Consider the following 9,877-nt stretch of genomic DNA (forward strand, 5'->3'; position numbering starts at 1 on the left):
TGATTTTCGAATACGTTGTGATATACACAACATACGTATATTGAAGATGTAACCAAAAATGAGCCAAATAAACAATTTCATGTCGACAAAGCTCCCGGTGTTTTGCTTTCGATGTTATTCTGTTTTCAAACAGAAACTAAAATTCACTAAAACTAAACTAAACTAAATTAAAACTAAACTTTGCTTGAATTTTTACTTACAAACGCTAGGTAGCCGGTGACTTTTGGGACCAACTGTATTTATTATACCCATTTATTGAAAAATCTTTCATTTTCTACGTATTTAACATAAAACAGTGTAACTAACAAAATAATTTCTTTACTCCCTATTAAGTAACATTTCTGCTTATATTTAAAAATTAAATGTGACAATTGAGTCAGTGATTTCGTTCAAGGATCGAGGACATTTTCCTAAAAATTGAAAAATACTCTTGAATAAAATGAAACTACTTGGAACTGAAAGAAACGCCTCGAGTTCTTTTAAAGCTCGTTTCGAATTACTGTAAGAATGTCCAGAAATCTAAGAAACCCAGTAAGAATGGTTCGATCAGACTCATTGGCGAATCGTTAAAAAAAAATTAGACTTCTGTCTTAACCTTAAATCTTACGTCAACACGACGGATCTCATACGGGGTTGAAACGATTTCAGACGACTAAAGTAAGACACGCGCGCTACTTCGTTTTCTCACTTACTAAAACAGTGTAATATTGAACGGGAAACTCACTTGGTAGTAACAGGTACAAGGGTCCAATCGTATCCCTGAAGAACTTTGGTGACCGCCGCGCTGATCTTCTCGCCGCCATTGGTGGCGACTACGGCCGCGACAGCGGATGCTTTTCCATTATTATTCACGTTATTGTTGTTGTTGCCGGCGTTGCTCGACGAAACGGAACCAGACGTCTCCCCTATGACGTCGTTCATCTTTTCGTTCTTCTTCACGATCGCGAGAAAGAAAGAACCAGCAACGAGGAATGTTCGAAAAAAAATTTCTTTCGGGCGAATCGAACGAACTTTATCGCGCACTGCGAACGCTCATCGTTCGTAATTACGCGTCACTTCCGTTATACGAGATCTCGTCGCTGCGTCGAGGATCCTTTCCGCTCGGTTTTTCACGAACTTTTCGCTCGGTTCACGGAGCGAGAAACGCAGCCGCGGTAGCTCATGTCGAGCTGTCCGGGGAACGCTCGTCGTGCTCTCGGACCTATCTTCGAACGACTATTTCTTTTTTTTTTTCACGCGTTCGAGGGAGCCCCAGCAATTCTAATCTGTTCTTCTTTGTGCACCGCGGCCAATCGTTCTCTTCTCTTTTTCTTCGTTTCCGCTATCGGTCGCTCTCGCCGCGTAACGGACGTCGTCCCAGACCGGGCGAATTAACGACGAATGTATGCCGCGCGATTTCTCGGCCGCGATCGACGGGTCCCGTGATTTCTCGGAACTACTCCTATCGCCGGAATATTTTCGACCTCTCTCTCTCTCTCTAACCCGTCTACAGATTACGTTCTTCCGCTTTCTCCACCCGTAAACGATCTAACGACCGATCGGGCCCATGCTCTTCCACTCGGTCTCCGTGTCACAGACGATACTTTGCACGAAACTCACTTGCACCCGACGACGGTAACACCGTCGGCGTCTCACAGACGATCCTAACCTCCGTTCGAGTTAACCTCTCCGGTCGAGTCCTTCGAGAAACGTTCGAAACGCTTCGCGTCGCTTCCTTACGAGACCCACGGGCCGGAATTACGATCGATCGGACGCGTCAGAGTCGCGACACTGCAAGAAACATTGTTTTCCAGGCGACGGGAATACGAGGCGCGAGAGAGAAAAAAAAAAACCGATGCCGCACGAGGATGATTTCTAGTTGCTGGCGCGATCGGCGCTCGAGTGAGGTGGTTGCATTGCCTCGGGGCAGTTTCCACCGATTCCACCGACGGCGGCTGCTGGTTGGGGGCGGGGCGACGGCCAAGAGCTGGTAACACTTGTTGCTTCGCGATCGTGCCCACTGATCGTTCCACGGAGAAACAGAGGGGAAAGGGACACCGAACGGAGGAAAGGACCGCAACCACGCACCTCCAACCGGGAAAGTTTCGACCGCGCGTGGCTACCCAAAATGGGCATTTTATTCGAACAATAATAATATTTCTTCGTTTAAGGGGCCATTCTACCTTGTAGGCATGAAAAATACCTGTTTCTTTGTGATTTTTTTTTGCGGGTTATTAAAGAGCGATTAATTCCGGATTTTGTAGATACATTTATTATATATTTAGCTATATTTACGAATTTTTGCAACGCATAATATCTATTGATTACGCTGTTTTTGTTGATCATCAAACAACAGTTTTTACGAACGGCACCCGACTGCGTACGTGATATCTTGCGAACAAGTTATTCGAAATCCTAAAACCAACGATATTCTTAATATAGATGAGTGTGGTTATAGCATGAACTAGGATCTTTTCAAAAAAACAAAAAATGGCAAAATGGCAGCTATTTTACGAAAAAATACTGAATATTTTCATATATTTGGTTGTTTTTATGTTAATAAAAGAAAAAGTATTTCATATATCGCAATTATCCTAGTTCATGCTATAGGCAGACCAGTTCTGAAGATACTGTATAAATTTGATGTTGATATCTTGAATAGTTTTTTAGTTATCACGCACGCAGTGCCGAAAAATGTAGTTTTGAGAAAAACAGCTTTAAAGTTTCACGTCTAATTGTTATACCTGCGCGCGGTACATTTCTACAGGCTATAACTTCGTTAGTTTTCCGAATTTCAATTTAATATTTGGTAGACATATTTTCGAGACTACATACTAAAGGAAAATGCAAAAAAAAAAAATATCGATTTTTTTAATCCCACAAGGTAGAAAGGCCCCTTAACGGATTGGTTACCCTTTGTATATCAATTGATAAATACCACGATAATACATCTAAATAAGTTTTGTCGACAATTGGATTTCTCTTCGCTGTATGGCGTCCTTTCAAAGCAGGGTAATACTGTATTAATCCATTTCGAATTTACTTTTTTCTGTAAATTACTTATATGTACAACAAAAAAGTAGATTTAAAGTGGATTAATACGGAATTAACTTACTTTGAAAAAGTGACTTAAAAATTTACTTTTTTCTGTATATGTATTTTTCCGTAAATTCATTATAAATTTACTCTTAAATACTTGTAAATTACTTAAAAATTTACTTTTTTCTGTATATGTAAGTAATGTACAGAAAAATATATATACAGAAAAAAGTAAATTTTATAGTCTTTTTTAAAGTAAGTTGATTCTGTATTAATCCACTTTAAATTTACTTTTATATATCTGATATTGATATTTATATTTTATAATATATTTTTCTGTAAATACAAAAAAAAAGTAAATTTAAAATAGATTAATACAGAATTAACTTACTTTAAAATGGTGTAAATATATATATAGAAAAATAGTGAATTTAAATTGAATTAATATAGAATTAACATGCTTTAAAAAGGTGCTTTAAAAAGATGTAAATATATATACAGAAAAAAGTAGATTAATACAGAATTAACCTGCTTCAAGAAGATGACATATGGAGAAAAGAAATCTCTGTGATTTCTTGTCTCCAGTTACTAAATACCATAGAAATAAGTATTTTTTATTTCATATTAGTAGACATCCATGCTGCCATTTCCCCCCAAATCTCTATAATGATTGACGTTAGTATTTTTAAAATGTTAGATATTCCTTGTATCAATAAATTTTATTTATCAAGAAATCGATTGCTGTAATATTTATTTGTGGCAGAAACGTTGCCTCCACAAGCTCCTAATATCAAAATACTCCCGATTGCTACATCATGTCGTCAATAATTTGAAGCAAACTGATCATTGCAAGGTTTTAAAATCAGTGGAAAACAGATAGCAACACGCAGTTATCGATAGTTAAAAATTCTAATAAAAGTGGAAACAAGTAAAGGATAGACTAGTTTATAGAGAAAATTCATACTCAAAATCAAGTTTTTTTTAAGAGAAAAGATTGTAAAAAAAAAAATGAAATTCTATATTTCTGACTTATGTTGGCAATATGTTTGCTGAAAAAATAGTTGAAAGTATTGATGTATTTCTTATTTCTCATAACACGAATATTCAGTTAACCGAGCCATTTTGTTTCCCAACCTTTTTGGATAAATGGAGCTCGACTGTATACTATATAACATTACATGACACACTGATGAGATATTTCAATGTCACCAAATCTTTGAAAATATTACATTTTTACCCGATCGAAGCTATTTCCTTGTTCTTTGTTCGAGTACAAGTAAATAAACCCTTGCTTGCAATTATTATTTGCAATTATTGACAAATATATTAGACTCTTCAAGTATTTCACGAAGCCAGATAGCTCGGGTTATAGTCGAAGATGTGGATCAAATTTCACGCACAATTTCTTCTTGAAACCAGAATAAAACAGAAATTCTATCCTGAATCAATTTAACCCTGCTTTCCTAAATCATCCGTCATTCGAGTAATACGTTAACTGTCAAACGAAATCCGTTTATTTTCCTTAACAATTTGCCTTGAAAATTAATTTTGTTGACTTCTTCGTGAAGAGTCCTATAACCGAAATATAGATGATAGTCAAAGTGTGAAAATGGCAAACCAAATCTGTTTATTCCTTTCAACAATTTGCCTAAAAAATTAATTTCTTTGATTTATTCGTGATGGGTCTTCTAACAGAAATATAGATGATATAGTCAAAGTGTTAAAAATCCGTTAATTTTTTCAACAATTTGCCTCGAAAATTAATTTTGTTGACTACTTCGTGTCCCCTAACAGAAATATAGATGATAGTCGCAGTGTTAAAAATGGCAAAACAAATCCGTTAATTTTTTTTAACAATTTCTTTGACTTCTCGGTGAATATAAATATATAGACGACGCGTTAGTAAAAGTGTTAAAAATGGGAGTATATCCACAAATCGAGTAATTTCTCGATTCAGTGTCTCTCTAGTCCGCGTTCGATTCCTCAGCGAGCTCTATCAGCCCCTCCAGGAATCCCTCCCCCGTATTATTTATTTCGGAGTCGGAGTTTCCATGGCTACGATATCCTACGGGAGTAGGACCAATCGGGTTTCTTCTCGCTCCACCTATCTATCCTCTCGTTTCAATGCCTCTCTAGCGTGGATCCCTCCCTTCCTCCTCGTTGCTCCATCTTCTTCCCTCCCCACGCAGGGGCGGCGATTGGTCGAACGGTCGTTGGCAGTTACGACGTCACCAAGGAGGAGCGTGCAATTTTCCTGGCGATGCACCAAGTCCGGTCGTGCCGATGGTTGCACTCGTCCACGGGATCTCGAGCCGTTCGGAGCTTCTCCGGAAGTCGCGATATTTACAGACTCATTATGGATGCAACTGTGTTTTAAAGGGGATCCAAACCTGAATCCTCGGTGCCAGGCGAGAAGGACTTACACACCTGCAAGTTTCGAGGAAGGTATCAGCTTCCAAAACCGGGCCAAAAACTCTCCCAGATGTTAACAGACCGATATCAAGTGATTCTTAAAGGTTTGATTAATTTACAGTTGGCTAACAAACGCTAGAGAGCCTGGAGGTTTGGAGTTGAGGTTCCTAAATCAGTTGCACACTCTCCCAGACGTTAACAAACCGATATCAAGTGGTTCTTAAAGGTTTCATTAATTTACAGTTGGCTAACGAACGCTAGAGAGCCTGGAGGTTTGGAGTTGAGGTTCCTAAATCAGTTGCACACTCTCCCAGACGTTAACAAACCGATATCAAGTGGTTCCTAAAGGTTTCATTAATTTACAGTTGGCTAACGAACGCTAGAGAGTCTGGAGTTTTGGAGTTGAGGTCCCGAAACCAGTTGCACACCGTCCCAGACGTTAACAAACCGATATCAAGTGGTTCCTAAAGGTTTCATTAATTTACAGTTGGCTAACAAACGCTAGAGAGTCTGGAGTTTTGGAGTTGAGGTCCCGAAACCAGTTGCACACCGTCCCAGACGTTAACAAACCGATATCAAGTGGTTCCTAAAGGTTTCATTAATTTACAGTTGGCTAACGAACGCTAGAGAGCCTGGAGGTTTGGAGTTGAGGTTCCTAAATCAGTTGCACACTCTCCCAGACGTTAACAAACCGATATCAAGTGGTTCTTAAAGGTTTCATTAATTTACAGTTGGCTAACGAACGCTAGAGAGCCTGGAGGTTTGGAGTTGAGGTTCCTAAATCAGTTGCACACTCTCCCAGACGTTAACAAACCGATATCAAGTGGTTCTTAAAGGTTTCCTGAATTTACAGTTGGCTAACGAACGCTAGAGAGCCTGGAGGTTTGGAGTTGAGGTTCCTAAATCAGTTGCACACTCTCCCAGACGTTAACAAACCGATATCAAGTGGTTCTTAAAGGTTTCATTAATTTACAGTTGGCTAACAAACGCTAGAGAGCCTGGAGGTTTGGAGTTGAGGTTCCTAAATCAGTTGCACACTCTCCCAGACATTAACAAACCGATATCAAGTGGTTCTTAAAGGTTTCATTAATTTACAGTTGGCTAACGAACGCTAGAGAGCCTGGAGGTTTGGAGTTGAGGTTCCTAAATCAGTTGCACACTCTCCCAGACGTTAACAAACCGATATCAAGTGGTTCTTAAAGGTTTCCTGAATTTACAGTTGGCTAACGAACGCTAGAGAGCCTGGAGTTTCGGTGTTGAGGTCCCGAAACCAGTTGCACACCGTCCCAGACGTTAACAAACCGATATCAAGGGGTTCCTAAAGGTTTCATTAATTTACAGTTGGCTAACGAACGCTAGAGAGCCTGGAGGTTTGGAGTTGAGGTTCCTAAATCAGTTGCACACTCTCCCAGACGTTAACAAACCGATATCAAGTGGTTCTTAAAGGTTTCCTGAATTTACAGTTGGCTAACGAACGCTAGAGAGCCTGGAGTTTTGGAGTTGAGGTACCCAAACCAGTCACAAAAGTTGTAACCTCTCCCAGATGTTAACAGACGGTTTTCTAGTGATTCTTGAAAGTTTCATTAATTGTTATAGTTGTAAATCATACTAATCGTGACATCTCTTAGTAATGTATATAAACTCTATGTAATGTGTCACGTGACCTTTGCGTTATTAAACGATTCCGATTTCCGGCTCTGTACTGTTCCTCGCCCTTTTTCGTCTCGTCAGCCGAGTTGTAAACACAACAGCGACTCTTTGTAGAACAGTGCCCATAAATATATTTACTTATAATAAACCAAAATCTACAACAGTTATTAATTTACAGTCGGCTGACGAACACTGGAGATGCTGGAGTTTTGGAGAGGTTCCTATACGAACGATGAGATTACGGATGACCTCGAATCTCGCGAGCTTACGCGGTACGCGATGACATCGTGCCGTCTCGATGACAGTGCAGAATGTTCCTCGGCTCGTGTCACCGTTGGGGGTCCAAGAGTTGCGGTGCTCGCCACCCGGGGGGCTACATGTGTCGGGTACCCAACGCCGGCTCTCCTAACCCTTTCCTCGAGATCCTTTCAAGTGTCCGACAGAGCACCGGGCGCAGGACCCCCGGGATATACTGAAATCATTATATTTTATATCCACGCTTCCCGACCTCTCGTATCGATATCTGTCCTCAGTTACTCCAGGCCGTTTTCGACGCGACGCCTTTGTCACTCGATTTCCTCAATCGCAACTAACGAGATTGGAAATTGTCCCCGAAACGCGAGGAATTTCTATTCAGATTTTTCTCGCAAACATTTGGGCACTATTTTTACCAAAATTGTCTTGAAATATTTTTAAAAATTTCACTTGAAATTCTTTTCTAAGTTTAATCGTTTTTTTCTATCGAGGAGAACATAATTCTCACTTTGTCACTCGATTTCCTCAATCGCAACTAACGAGATTGGAAATTGTCCCCGAAACGCGAGGAATTTCTATTCAGATTTTTCTCGCAAACATTTGGGCACTATTTTTACCAAAATTGTCTTGAAATATTTTTAAAAATTTCACTTGAAATTCTTTTCTATGTTTAATCGTTTTTTCTATCGAGGAGAACATAATTCTCACTTTGTCACTCGATTTCCTCAATCGCAACTAACGAGATTGGAAATTGTCCCCGAAACGCGAGGAATTTCTATTCAGATTTTTCTCGCAAACATTTGGGCACTATTTTTACCAAAATTGTCTTGAAATATTTTTAAAAATTTCACTTGAAATTCTTTTCTAAGTTTAATCGTTTTTTCTATCAAGGAGAACATAATTCTCACTTTGTCACTTACTTTCCTCAATTGCAACTGACGAGATTGGAAATTGTCCCCGAAACGCGAGGAATTTCTATTCAGATTTTTCCTGCAAACATTTTAGCACTATTTTTGCCAAAATTGTCTTGAAATATTTCTAGAAATTCTTTTCCAAGTTTAATCGTTTTTCTAGAAATAATTTTGTGTAAAATATTTTGGCCCACCAAGGTAATTTCGATATTTATTTGTAAAAGGTATTTCAATTGATTTTTATTTAACATCTAATTACTATTATGGGACGAAATAAAAAAAAATTTCTTTTGCTAAAAAAAACTAAACTAAACATAAAAAATAGAATGAATTTCTGTACTCACAATGTTAATTTCGCGAGCTCGATTATTGCGACATCGTAATAATTTCCAATTAAAATAATTTAATCAAAATAGAAGGTTATTTTGTTTATTTCAATATAAATTAAATGAAGTAATGAAACATTACAGAAGTAAATGAATATCAGCGATGAAAATTATTTTTTTTAACCTTCCTGGGAGGAGTGATATCAATTAATAAATCACTAATTGAGTCTCCACGATTGAGATTCCACGATCATTGAAAATGCTATTATACTGACGTCTACAGAGTACTAATTTAGTCAGGCCGTTAACGGCGAAAATTTCATCGTACGATAATAGTTTAGTATCTGGCGCAGTAAAGTTGCCAGAAATGACTTCTTCTCGGAATCGTACACTCAGTCTGGAATAGATAAGTGCACATATCGTTTCGTCATGTTAGATCGAATGACATAAAGTCCATTTATATGCAACTACATACACACAGTCATTTTCCATATCTTCGTTTTATAATTGACATTGTTTTGTCTTGCTAATTCAATGAATTTTTCGTCTTCCATCGTACTTTGTTTAACGTTTATTCTTCAATAATAAACGAGCTCTTTGAAAATTCGCTGACAACAAATGAAACACAAGGCATGTACCTCGTTGGCGTAGAAAATTAGTTTTGTACTTAAATGACTATACATCCGAGGTTTTGAAATGAATGATTAAAAATAACCATGCAACGCTATCGACACGTGATTCGACGGTGCACTCGAGAAACGAGCACATTTTACACTGTTAATTACACGTATCTCGCTAAATCGAATGAATTTTTTCATGCAAGGTTGCATAATAAAGTCGACGTCACTTCGAGCACCTCCAGTAGACCGGATCCCAAAAACAAACAAAATTACTAAACGCGACTGTGGTCGGTACTCGAATATAAATAAAATTCAAAAACGCGAAAATCGATAAAATGTCATCATTTTGATTCCAAAATAAAACCGTGTTGTTCAAGAGACTATTGCAATAACATTTTCATGGAAGTTCGGAAAATTGAAAAAAAGCCTGGTAATTTTAATGCAAAATCACCAGATAATAATCTGGAGTATTAAAAAAAAAATGAAAGGAAAAGAGAAACTTTTCCAAAGTATCAAACTTTAATGTCCCCTTGGGGATTTCTGGACGTCGAGTGATCCATGGCCGTGGAATAAGAGGAATCCTGGCCGGATCGAGTTTGTTTAGTTTCGCGTGAAACGGTTACAGGATAAGGGAGAGTCCTTTTTCAGGGAAAATGATGGCGCGCGTTTCTCGGCTCGGCCCTGA

The sequence above is a fragment of the Colletes gigas genome, unplaced genomic scaffold (genome assembly GCF_013123115.1).
Source record: "Colletes gigas isolate AHSC1104 unplaced genomic scaffold, ASM1312311v1 Colletes_gigas_Sc00009, whole genome shotgun sequence".
Classification (NCBI taxonomy): Eukaryota; Metazoa; Arthropoda; class Insecta; order Hymenoptera; family Colletidae; genus Colletes; species Colletes gigas.